We start from the raw sequence: 9,121 nt of genomic DNA on the forward strand, positions 1-9,121 counted from the left end.
TAGCATGCTTGCTCTGTCTGGACATATGACACCCTTCACCATGTTACCATCTAACAGGAAAGCCCTAACTAGATGCCAAGCTGGGCTATTCAACTATGAACTGAATAAAATGATTTTCTTTATAAAATACCCAGTCTGTGGTATCCTTTTGTATCAACAGAAAAGGAAGTAAGGCAATATTCACTGGCTGGACACCTGTTGCATACCACAGCTCAAGGTAAGGCAGTGGTGTCCTAGGAAATCAACCAGACATATGCTCTGCTTCTAGAGAACTTAGAGAGAGGGATGGATAGCAGCACACAGTATTAGTCCCTCTGATTCCTTATCTGATGTGGATCACTGAGGTCTTTTGGCAACAACAAAATAAGCTTGTTCATCTCTAGATCCCCAGGGCTAAGGTACCAGCAAATAGTGACAGGTTAAGCTGAGGAAACAAACCAAGGCTACCAAGCAGTCTCGGTGAGCATAAAGGGTCCCCCACAGGGACATTCCTCAGTTTTACATGTGTCTTGTTGAGACCAAATATCTAAGTCATTAGTTTCCAAATGTTCATGAAGTTCTTAGGGTGAACAGCTAGAAGCTAACCATTCTTGCCCCATGGAACGCCCTGAGAAATGAAGGACCCAATGCTCCTTCCACCCACCATCTGGTTCATTGTCCAACTGCAGAACAACAGAGTCACTGTCAGAGGTTGCTCAGAGAAGAGGCCCTCAGGGTAAGAGCCTCAGGAAAGAACACATGTGACATTACCTACCTCTTCTCTTGGGCTGCTATGGTCTGTCTTATCCTAACAAGACAAGTGGGCAGGAGGAAAATCAAGCAGTGCTTGAATAGGTGTCTTGAGGAAAATCAGCTTTTCCCAGCCCTCTGTAATCACAGGGCCCTACACAAGAACAAGATCCCTGAAGTCTGTCCCCTATAGAAAATGTCCTTCTGAGTGACAGGCAGGAGGGCCCAGGGCAAAGGAGAGGCTTCACTTAGAGCAGGTGTTTTGTAAAAACCCTTGTTTTCCTCCCAAGTTTATGATGCTGCATTTCCGCCTCCCCTGGCTTTGGAGGACAAAGTGCAGACTGTCTTGGTGATCAAAGAAGGGGCAAGAGGAGGGAGAGTCACTGAACTCCAGAGCAAAGAGTTTGCAACTACCCAGGTACAGTTGCCAACATTCAGCAGGGCAGAGGAAAAAAGGAAAACAGGAGGAAGCAGCCATTCCCAGCAGCCCACACTCCTGCACCACTTTTTGAAAACAGACTTTTCTAACCTTAGAGGGGGTTTGTGAGATTAATGTGTCAAAGGCATCCAAAGCCCCTAACACAAAGCCTGGCATCCACCAAAGGAGATGGGAGCTGGTCATGAGACCATTTCTTTGGAGGAAGACAGATTGGCCCCAAAATAGGGCAGTCTTTTCCCTTCCTCTACTCCCTCACCTCTTTCTCCTTACTTCTACTCTCTCACCTCTGACTGGACTGAGTCCCTCCTTCATGTCTGTCTGTGTCTTGTTGTCCTGGCATTGGTCCACTATGCTGGGTTGTCTGTCTTCTCATCTATCTCTCCATTTAGGCTATGAACATCTTGGAGGTGAGGAATTCATTCACATGTCTCACAAAGTGCTTCCATGTGCCCTGGAGGTAACTAAGAGGTGAATAAAGTATCAATAAAGTATCTATCTGAAGGTCTGGGTTATATATGTCAGTGGTAGAGCACTTGTCTGGCACGTGCAAATGTCCAATCCCTAGCACAGAAGTATAAGAGGGATCAAACCTGGGGATGATCTGTAGAAGACCAACTGCCCAATCAGAAAGCACGTGTACCTGCCGTCTATGGGAAACTCTGTGCAACAGACACCATAAAAGTCCCTCTCTGAGGAGGACAGTAAATGAGAACACAATTCTCAGAAAACATATTGGTCTTGATAGCAGCTGACCTGCTGGATCACAGGATGGTTTTTAGGTTAAAAAAAATATATCTGGGTATCAAAGTTAGCCTCTCTTCCATCTTTCTGTGCACTGTTCGGTATCTCTCTTTCCTGTTCTCCCTCCTTACCTCACCCCCCTTGCTCTAAAAGTAATTGTTCTACAACTCAGGCTCTGAGAGAGCCCTGAGCATAGTTTATCAGCCAGGGCTTTGGAAAGAAAACAAAACAACCATACATGGCCATCAAGCTTAGCTTTGTTTGGGCTGAGGCTTCTTTGCTTACAGGAGACAGTCTACGTCTCTGCCTCACCCCCACTCTGGTCCACTGTCCCTGGAGGAAACAAAGCCAGCAGAGACAGAAGGCACAGCCACCATTCAAAGATCTCAGCACACCTGAGCTATACAAGCCCTCACCACTGTCTCCCAACAGTATTGGGACAGAAAGCAGGACTGCTGAAAAGCCTCCCCAGACTCATCTCCAAGCCTCTAATCCTCCTCACACATCTGCCAGCCCCTTTCTTTTTTGACTTTCTACTTCATTAAGCTCTTTCCAATCCATCATGCCCTTTGATCACCAGCCCTCACAAAGCCAGCAGGCTCTTTCCTATGTGTTAAGGCCTAGCTGAAATACCCCTTCTGATGCCTTATCCTGACTCACCTAGGTTGTGGTGGCTGGTTCCTTTGAGCAGATTTCTTATTCTAATGATCACCATCAAATGGCCTGTTCACATGTTCATCTTATGATCTGGATGACACAGGCCATTCCTTCTTCATCTTTGTGTTCATGGTACCCAGCATATAGCTTTCCTTGCACTGGGGTTCCAAGCCAGAGGCAACTTCAAAATTCTAACATTACTCTAGTCTGAGACCTAAGTGCCTTTGACTGCACCTAACAGAATTCACCTGAAGAGCATAGTTTAAGGTCCATCCACATGGATCTCCCTAAAGCCAGAAGACAGCTGCATTAGAAATCTGCCCAGTTAAGAGGAGCTATCCACAGTGGCAGCCAACAAAGTGTGACAATAGAGGTCTGAAGACCAGGCACCAAACCTGGTAGCCCACCTTGCCATCTGAGCTGGTTTATCATCTTGGCTAGGCTATAAAAGCATCAGTTTACATATAAGTGGTGCTCAAGGATCTTGAGTCTAGCTTTTTTTTTACCCAGTAAAACAACCTGTAGGGATTTTTCAGATCAGCCAGCTGGTGACCTAGGAGATGGGATAAAGCCAGTAGATGCCTAGGGCCTGAAAAGGAAGGCAGAGCCACATGAGATCTGCAGGGTCCCAGATGGGCCAATGAACAGGAAAGTTTTCACCCTGCTCTACCCTATAAAACAGTTCTCACTGGAAGATTTCTGCCACGCTAGCCCTTGCACATACCAGGTGACATCATCCCATTGAAGTTTTAGGAACAATCTGCCAAAAGAAACAAACTCAGGGGGATTACAGCTGTGTAGTACAGCTGTAGAGGAAGCCAGAGTACACAAATGCACAGGTTGCTGTGCAAGTTAGCCTGACCAACGGACCAAGTGGTCCAGAGACTAGCAAAGAAAGGGTTCAGCTTTCAAAGCCAGGGCTGCTCTGGGGGAAATTCCAAGATGGTGAAGTGATCAGCTGTAACCTTGTATCTGGTGTTATGCATAACTCACATGGGGAGTCAGGAACTGGTTCCAAATTTGCCTCTCTAATAACACAGATGGCCATTACATTTTCTTAACAAGTTTTACCTTTAATAGGTAAATGTTCCTCCTAATTCTTGGAGAGTAGTTGCCCTCTACATCTCATCAAGTATAAGGTGAGAGAGACAGCCAATGTCATTTATTCATCTATCCTCAGTTCACTGATTTCATCATTATTCATGTATATGATGCACAGGACAAAGACCACATGCTCAAAAGACAAAACTGGGTTCATAAAGTTCCAATCCCTACATCTACAACTATCTCTTCAGGCAGGAGTGTTGACTTCATCCCTCCTCCATTTCCTATCTTCCACTTCCAACACCTCTAATAAGTTCTAGCCATGACTAGATACACTGATGCTTCATTTAGCATCAAGGTTAGTGGTGCTGACCCAGTACTGTGACTCAGGCCCAGCCCAACATCCTTCTGTGGCTGTAGGTGAGTTAAGGTTTAAAGGAAACAAGAATTGTAAAGATAAAAGCACCATCTTACATCACAGGTATAGCACAGGTGAAAAACTCAGTGGATTTAGGTTTTCATTAATGTATTCCATAAACAATCAGTTCACCTTTGCTGGGCACTCAATATATGCCCAGCACCAGACCAAGTCCTTTACCTGCATAGTGTAAAGTTCTGGTATTCAGATGTCTATGTGAATGCTGGCCCTGTGAACCAGTGAGCTGTGTGTCTTTGAGCAAACTGTTCAGCCTCTATGTGATTCTTACTATGGCAAGAAGGACAATACCACAGCTATCTTTAAAGAGACATTATAGATTAAGCAAAAGAAACCTCACAATTTGCTATGATAACATAAGTCAAACAATTATTTTCCCATTAGTTTGTCACACTCATGGGTCTGAAGAGAAGGCAAACTATTTTCTTCATATTCTACCAATAGGACTTTGAGAGACTGAGTCTCCTTGCTCAAGGTCACAGAAGTAACAAGTGCCAAAGCTGGGATTTGAGAGCTTTAGCCAGCATTGTGAGCACAGCAATACGAGGGCTTCCAGACATGCAGAGACCACTATTGAGATGAACAAGGGGTCTTTACAAGATGCAGTAAATAATACAAGTGAGTTAGTGAAAAAAAGAAATGTGCACAGGTTGGACAGGAAGAAACAATAGAGCTGTCTAGGAACTGAGAAATCTTTCATCCCAAAAGGGTCTACAGTCCTAAACTCTAAAGAATGATGGGGGTATTTGCCAACCGAGGAGGAGAAAGGGTATTCCAAGAAGTGAGGACCAGGGCAGGATAGGACAAGAACCCAGAGAAAATGGCAGAAAGGAGGCTGGGCAGGTGAGTTGGGGCTGAGCAATGCGGAACAGGTCACAGGTTAGTTTTGTTGTGTAAAGACTATTTCCCATGCAGAAAGGAAGCTACTTTATTTTTTTTGGGGGGGGGGCGGTGGGAATTGGTCATAGGACTTGAACTCTGGGCCTGGGCATTGTCCCTGAGCTCTTAAGCTCAAGGCCAGTGCTCTACCACTTGAGTCACAGCGCCACTTCCAGAGGTTACTGTTTAATGCTTATAAACCTGTGGATCCTTGTCCCTTCTTTTAGCAATGGGAAGACCAACAAGGGGTTGAGGCTTAGTTGCAGTAGGACCCATTGTGGATTTAGCCACAGAATTCTGGCTGTAGGGCAGGGGCTCACATGAGGCCAGAGGCTGGGATAAGTAGAGCAGAGCAAAGGATGAGAGAAATAATGACACTGATTACGAGGCACTAAATTAAGCCAAAGTTTCTAAGCACTATTACCAAAACTGCCTTGGGGCAAAGCTGGTCTTCCAATAGGAGATGTTTAACAGCATCCCTGGTGTCTCTTTCCATCAGAACAGCCTCCTGCCCCACTTCTTTGGTGACCAAAAAATGACTCCAGACATTACCCGATGTCTGGACGTAGGGAGCAAAACCAAGCCCCATTGTTGATTTAAACTTTAAATCTAAACTCTACTTTTCATTTAAACTATACCATTCCTGACCATTAAACTTCCTTTCAGGCAGGAGAGCCCCAAGGCAGCCCTGTGTGTCAGAACTGATGACTTACTAGAGGGGAAACGCACTTCAGGGTCAGCTACTTAACCAAAAAGACAGTAGACACTAGTACATAGTTTGGATTTGAGTACAATACATTTGCTATTAAAAAAAAAAAAAAAAAAAAAAAAAACCTTCTCTGTGGTATAAGCAGGAGGTGCTGGCAAGTTCTTGCTCGAAGTGAATGTAAGAAACCCAGTGAAGGACTGGATTTGCACGGTGCAGTCAGCTGGGATACAAATCCTGCCTGGACACTTTCCAAACTGTGTGGCCCTGAGCACTTAGTAATCTCTTCATGTTTTATTTTGTCCTGTTGTAAAATGGGGATAGGCGTCTCTACTCACAGACTTGATGTGGAAGTTTAGGTGCTTAGTAAGAAGCAAACTGACTGGCTAGCGCAATGTGGTAGGTCTTCCTCTCCGTGCTACCTCTTTCTCCTGACCTCCATGCCAGTGAGGTGCTGGAGTTCGAGCCGTGTGGGAGCTGACTGCGCCCCTCTCCGTGAACAAAGTGTCCCATCGCGGCTTTAGGGGGCGCCAACAGCTTTGCCATTCCCTAATCCACAGATTTCAGAGCGTTGGGGGTCGCCAAATGGGCACAGAATGCTTAGAGCCTCCAAAACGAGCCAGGTAAATAGTTGAACGAGGGCCAGGAGCGTTTGGGGCAGATGAGCTCCTGGCCCGAGGTCAAAGCCAGACACTGGCGCGGACCGGTCGGCTCAGCCTCGTGCCTGGAGGCGTCCAGCCTTGGGAAGAACCTACTCCAGACACCAGGCTGCGGAGGCCCCAGTCTAAGTTGTCTGATCCAATGAAGGCAGCTTATGGAGAGGAGGAAGCAGAAAAGAAAATAGGAGGAAATGGAAGTATTTAAAAAAAAGAAGAAGGAAAGAAAGAAAAGAAAAAGGAAACCCTGCGCGATTTCCCTGGGGAAACCCAGCCTACACCTGGGCAGAGGTTCAAGAACAAAGCGGCGGCCTCAGGTCAGAAGTGGCCTGGGTGACTCCAAAGGGACCGGGGCGGTGGGGAGACGACATGGAAAGCCGGGTGCTCTGCGCCCTGGGCGCGCGCTCTGGGGCGCTGCTTACCTTCGCCGGGACCGCCGAGCGCGCACTTCCGGGGGCTGCGCTCCGGGCGCACGCACGGGGCCGAGCCGGGGAACCCGGAGCCGATCCCCCACGGGACGACGTGACAAAGTGCTGATCGCGAGTTTCCAGGTTGGCACCGACGCCTCGGAGAGAAATCCCAGCGGCCTTGCCCGGGTCAGGACTGAACTGGGGGACGCGGGGTCCCGGCCTTGGCGTTCACGGGCGATCGCGCCGAATCCCCGAAACGCTAGTGGAATCCGAATGAGTGGGAAGAAAAGGTTGTCTCATTTCCTTTGGCCTTCCCCTCTCCTCCACCCTCTTCGGCTCCGGACCTGCCCTCCCTCTCTCCCGCCCCCTTCCCCAGCCCCTGTGGGCGCCTACAAGATGCGAAACCTGAACGGCTGCCTGCCGCGCGCTGCCCCTCCCTCTGCTCCAAGTTAGTTCACGCTCCCAGCTCCAGCCCGCCTCCCCGCGCTTCTGACTGTCCCCGGGGCCTGAAGGGTCCCGCTTCGGTCGTCCCGCACTGGGTCCTGGACCACCAGCCTTACCCCCTACCGCGAGGATCCCACATTGAAAATCAGACCTCCCAGCCCCAGCCAGCATCCATCCTCTCATTCCTGCCCTGTCCTCTGCTTTGAGCCTGTATTAAAACACTCGCCCAGACAGGAAATAACCACTTACTTTGTTAAAAGTTTGATCGACTTTCCCCCCCCCCTCCGGTGAAAAGTTTAAAGGCTGATGCATAATCTCGATGGAATGTACATTTTTATCAGAGAGGAGCTGCAGTCTTTGTTTGGCCTTCCTCCCTTGGGTTTGAGGTTTTTGTTTGTTAAATTCAACAAGTGTTTATGGAGTGTCTGAGAGGCGCTGGGCTGGGTGCTGGACATGCTGAAATCAACTAGGGCATTCTGTTCCAAGACAGTCATCACCGGCAATTAGTGCAGGCCAAAAGGGGTCCAGAGATGCAGGGATCTCTAAGACCAGCCAAAGAGTGGAAGAGCCATCTGTGGAATGAGCACGGCCTCGCCAGAGGCAGGAAGAATGAGAAAACCCCATCAGGAGGCAGTCTAGTAGATGGCAGAGACAGGGTGAAGAGTGATGGTGAGGAGCAAGTAAGGGTCCCATCACACTAACAGCCCAACAGGAAAGGGTAGGCGCTGCCTGCAGGGATAGGATGGAATCCTACAACAGGGGATTACCGCGGATGCCTGCCTAGGGTGGAGATGGGGAGGAAGTACAGGGAAAAGATTTCCCCCAGGCTTCTGGCTAGAGTAACTTGTGATCAGAATCTCAGAGCACTTCTGGAGCTGCACCTGGCAGTGTGGTTCCAGGACTGGCAATACTTATATCACACAGGAGCTTATTAGAAATGGAGATTCTCTCCACCCTCCCTTGGCCTGCTGAATCCAAATCTGTACTCTAACAAAATGCAAATTACTGTTTGGGACTGTGGCTCTCCACAACACTGACCATATGTTACACTAATTCTATTAGGCTATGAATCCCAGACTGTATGTTAAAAACACCTGGGAGTCTTTATAAACCAGTAGGAGGTCCTAACCTCATCCCTCCCCCACCAAATACTTCCTTAATTGAAAGAGTCACCACACCATCTAACCACTACCAAGGCTGAGAACCACTGTTTTGGACTTATCCAAGAGTTACTTCATTTAGCCATGAGCTAAAACTCTTCAGAATGAAAAGAATAACACTCACATATGAAAATAGACAAGTTATCACACTCTCATCCAGCGGCAGCTGGTCTGGTAGAAAGTGACTTTGTTTCCAAAAACGCACCAAGGTCCTAGCCTCCAAGAGCCCATAGGTTACTATCTATTTGAACTTGGGCACGTGTTCCTCACTCAGGCAGACAGCAATTTTCCTATCTGTACAAAGAACACACACTTGACTGACTTTGATTCCCACACCCCACCTGCAAGTGCTCTCAGCACTCCCTTGAACCGGCCAGCTGTATCAGCAGGCAGTTCTGAGGTTTCCTGATGTAATGTAGTGTGTGTGGCTGCCTGGAACACAGCATGCATGGATTCCACAGATCACAGGTTTGTATGTAGAGCACAGGGCCACACACATAGCTGGTGCTCAGTAAATGTTTGGAGAATGGAATACAACACAGTTGCCAATAGGTGAGCATAGATGTTCCCATGAGACCACTTCTCCCACGATTGTTTCTTAGTGACTATTTGGCCCTAATCCAGAGCCTATTCATTTGCATCTCAGTTTGGAGAAAGGATAGAAGATGCACTGTGACCCAGTCAAGCTTTGGATGTTAACCAATCATGACTACTAACAAATGGCAACATATGTTGAACAATTAGAATTTTATGTCAATCATTGAGTTACTTATCAGTATTACCTCATTTCGTTAAAACACAGCAGAGACTGTTAGATTCC

The 9,121-nt window shown here is 47.6% G+C and overlaps 1 protein-coding gene across 14 annotated transcripts in view; it reads right to left on the reverse strand.

Annotated features, from left to right (window-relative positions):
• Eva1a (eva-1 homolog A, regulator of programmed cell death) overlaps window positions 1-7,354 on the reverse strand; it is a 52,190-nt gene extending 44,836 nt beyond the window's left edge. For 12 of the 14 annotated variants that reach the window (XR_011365316.1, XR_011365318.1, XR_011365317.1 and 9 more), the window contains exons 1-2: window positions 7,258-7,354; window positions 6,710-6,956 (exon numbers count right to left, since the gene is read on the reverse strand). The gene's annotated coding sequence lies outside the window, so the exon portion shown is untranslated. Of the gene's footprint in view, window positions 1-1,452; window positions 1,630-6,709; window positions 6,957-7,257 lie in introns of all 14 variants that reach the window. The other 2 variants (XM_069989078.1, XM_069989079.1) reach the window with 2 other exon arrangements.
• Window positions 7,355-9,121: the final 1,767 nt, after the last annotated feature.

Source organism: Dipodomys merriami, unplaced genomic scaffold (genome assembly GCF_024711535.1).
Source record: "Dipodomys merriami isolate MVZ:Mamm:240054 unplaced genomic scaffold, mDipMer1.0.p SCAF_37, whole genome shotgun sequence".
Classification (NCBI taxonomy): domain Eukaryota; kingdom Metazoa; phylum Chordata; class Mammalia; order Rodentia; family Heteromyidae; genus Dipodomys; species Dipodomys merriami.